A 3794-nucleotide genomic window follows, 5' to 3' on the forward strand; every position below is an offset into this window, starting at 1 on the left:
GATAACTATATTTATTGTTATTATTAAACTAAAATCTCCAGCATGGGGAAGTGGGCTGAGCTTGACTTTTTCTCGACAGGGAACTCTGCAAATTTATATGTGCAGGGTCAAAGGAGCTCTTTTGTGTGTAGCTTAGCCTTTCTGTGAACCCAACAAGCAGTCACAGAGAGACATGAAATAAGGCTGTCTGAAGGTAAAGCTTTTTCCCTGTGTTTAGATAAAGACTGATAAAAACTCTCACAGGAAGGAGACAAAACGCCTTTAGGCTCTGAGAAAAAACAGGCTTCCAATAGTCATAAATCCCCCTCCACTCCAGAAGAGACACTGCTCAAATTCACATACGGGAGAGAGAAGGGCACGCCTTCCGAAACAAAAAGGTTGTGCCCGGAACTGGAAGATCAGATCACTGGGGTTTCCCTCATGTGTTCTCGAGGGGTGGGTGCGCCCCTGAAATGCATCCCCGTAATTTTGTCGTCGTATTTTATCTTTGTCTCAGGTAATTATTTCTTGGTTTCTGGTTTGTGGTTTCTGATGAGTATGATGAGCTGTGTAAATTTATGCATTTGATTGTTTGAATAAATTCTGAATGATTGTTAAAGTTGAACAGTGATCGTTGTGTTGTCTTTGTTTCGCTGATACATGTCTCTCATTCCCCAAGTCATGGACTTGGGGAGTCCATGACTCATTCCCCAAGTCCATGACGACAGGAGCACAAAGTTTTAACAAGAGAAGAGAGAGCTGAGCCAAAAAAGTGAAGCTCTTGTTTTGCCAGTCTATCTAAGTTCCTACCCTCATCTTTGGTCATGAGCTTTGAGTCATGTCTGAAAGAAGGAGGTCACGGATACAAGTGGCCAAAATTAGTTTTCCTTTAGGGTGTCTGGGCTCTCCCTTAGAGATAGGGTGAGAAGCTCGGTCATCCAGGAGGGACTCCGAGTAGAGCTGCTGCTTCTTCATGTCGAGGAGTCAGTTGAGGTGGCTCGGGCATCTGGTTAGAATGCCTCCTGGACGTCTCCATGGTGAGGTGTTCTGGGCATGTCCACCAGGAGGAGGCCTGGGGAAGACCCAGGACATGCTGGAGGGGCTATGTTTCCCAGGTGGCCTGGAAACGCCTTGGGATTCCACCGGAGAAGCTGGAAGAAGTGGCTGGGGAGATTGAAGTCTGGGCCTCCCTACTGAGACTGCTACCCCCGTGACCTGACCCCGGATAAAACGGAAGAAAATGGATGAATGGATGGATGGATAAATAAATGCACACACATACATACACTCACATGCATGATACAACATAGCATAATAGGATACGGACAGTAAAATTAGTTAGCTTGGTTAGCTTGCTAGTTTCAAGAAATGTGCTCTTTCGCACTCCCCCCTCATGCCCACACACACACCCACACACACACACATAATGGATGTTGACATCCATTATTGACATTTCATCATTGCTGTTGTAAAATTGCTGTTGTCATTTTGTTTTAAAAAATGTTCTACAAATTGTCACAAATGTTCTACAAATTATTCTAAAAACGTTTTAAAAAGTGAAAAATGAAAATATTTCAAACATGAAATAATTCTTGTGTGAAATAAAACACAATAGAAAGTATTATATAAAACATAATTTTGAATCAAAATCACAAAAGTAGCATAAAAACACATAACCCGGGTCAAAAAAGACCCAGTCACGGAAGACTGTATAGTCTGTCACTCACGCATCAGAGGGCTTATCTCCGATCCACCATTTGCAACTACATCAATAAATAATTCAAGGCGCCATTATGGACATCGTCAGTGAGGGATGGGAGTAATGAAGCCTAGGCGTTGTTCGTTATTCTGCAATAGTCAGCCCCGCCCTTATCTCACCACCGACTGACTACTGACCAGTTCTCTGTCTAACAGGTCCGGAAAATCCCTGAAACCCGGGTCTTACCCTAGAATAGGTTTATAAGAGATATTCTATTTAAACTGGCGGCGGAGAAAACTCGTCTAGCTCTAACTACCTTCAAATCCAGAAGTTACGACCCTTTTCAGTTGAGAAACAGTCAGCAGAGTAGCCCTCACTGCTGCGTAGCTTCAACAACCACTCCTGTTAACGGTAGCTTTTCCCCTAAAAATAACGTGCACTTGTTACCGGCTAGATTAAATTTAGTGACTTAGATTTAAGTCCCAGGGTCATTATTTTAACACTCACCAAAGGAAAGTACGAAGCCACCACATCTCTAGAATCATGTATGTTAATTTTACTTAAAGTCAGAAGAACCCACAATGATCAAACGATTCAATTGATCTCAATGTCCACAAGTTCTATTGGTATTTTTAGTACGTAATTTATTAAGCAACCTTTAGCAGGGGTAAATGACAAGAAGATTTACTATCAGAGATTACAAATTTGTAATAAGATAATAAATTCAAATTAAAATCAATCATAATCTACTCCCATTTCTATCCCTAATCCTATGTCACTAGTTTCACTAAGCGAGGCTTTTGGGGGCAGTACAACTCACACAGAGTAGCCCTGTGGCAATTGATCTTGGCAGCTGAAATCTTCAGATGTCCTTGGACAGAGTCTCTGTCCTGGCGGAACAAAGTCCTCTCTCAAAAAAGAAGCAAAGCCGATCTGTCCGTTGTCCTTCAAACGCACAGAATCTTCATCACTCAGTGACCTTTGTCTTTTCTCCAAGTCTGCTGCAGTAGAACGGGGATCGTTGGGTTGAGGCAGAGGGGTCGGTCGAATTCAGGAACCAGGGCTGGGGGCAGATGGATCTTGTCCCTTCTTTGCGGCGTGAAGTCTCAACTTTCCCTTGGTCCCAGGGTGTGGTCCTCTGCTGATCTTCTGTCTGCGTCCTCTTGTTGTCTCTCCTTCAGCGCCGCGGACTAAGAACAGTTTCCTCTCTCGTCTGCTGGTTTTTAAACCCTCTCAGCCCATAGTTGTGTATGGGAGAGGTCTATGACTCATCCTCCTTGAGTGTGTCTGTGGAAAGTCCCAATCTTTCCCAACCCCTCTCTTCCCTGACTCACTGCAGCAACTCTTCGGTACTTCCCTTTTTCTGCTGGCCATCTGGCAGTTGAGGCCATTTCTCGTAACTTACTGCCTTTTTTGGAGTTGTTTAGCGCCTCTGCCCAGCCCAGTGTGCTGCTTGTGACACAGTTCGTTCCCTTTCTCATGATCTCAAATCTACAGTCTTCTATAATGTATCGTAAAACATAATCAACTCAACACATGATCAATTTGTTTTATCAACTTATAACCCTCAGTATGCCTCTCCATTATTTATCTATTCTGTGACTCAAGCGTTACCATTGCTGATCATCAATAATCAACATACAACAATCAAGTTGTTACCATTACTACAAGTCATGAGTACAGAACAGATATTTCAATCATACATTACAGACATTTCAAATACAAAAAATATCAATCATTCCAACTGTTATATATAAATGTATTTTGTCTTTCTCTTCTTTAATCATCATTAAATCAACATGCAAGATTATTGTTATTTCTCAGGCTTTTACTCCGTTTTCTACGTGTACCTGGGAAGATCTCACACACCCTTATGCCAGTTTTCTCGACAGCTAAATTCAACTGGAATCAGCCGGTTCATCTCACTGGCTTATTCAGACACGTCATCATGCCCCTCGATTGCAGTCTGTTGGTGCCTGTCTTCTCCTCCAATCATCAATCATCAATTTCTTCTTTTTCTTAGTTTATTTTGAGGTCAGACTGAAAGTTGCTAAATCAATTAACAACACTGAAAATATGAAATCAAATTAGCCACAGCAGGTCTCTTAAATGGCTA

The 3794-nt window shown here is 42.3% G+C and overlaps 1 long non-coding RNA gene across 1 annotated transcript in view; it reads left to right on the forward strand.

Annotated features, from left to right (window-relative positions):
• The first annotated feature begins 1686 nt into the window (after positions 1-1686).
• LOC107834912 (uncharacterized) overlaps positions 1687-3794 on the forward strand; it is a 4814-nt gene continuing 2706 nt past the window's right edge. Inside the window, exons 1-2 of the long non-coding RNA XR_001660750.1 lie at positions 1687-1814; positions 3571-3778. This is a non-coding gene — a long non-coding RNA (uncharacterized LOC107834912). The remainder of the gene's footprint in view (positions 1815-3570; positions 3779-3794) is intronic.

The sequence above is a fragment of the Poecilia formosa genome, unplaced genomic scaffold (genome assembly GCF_000485575.1).
Source record: "Poecilia formosa unplaced genomic scaffold, Poecilia_formosa-5.1.2 Scaffold843, whole genome shotgun sequence".
NCBI classification, from domain to species: Eukaryota; Metazoa; Chordata; class Actinopteri; order Cyprinodontiformes; family Poeciliidae; genus Poecilia; species Poecilia formosa.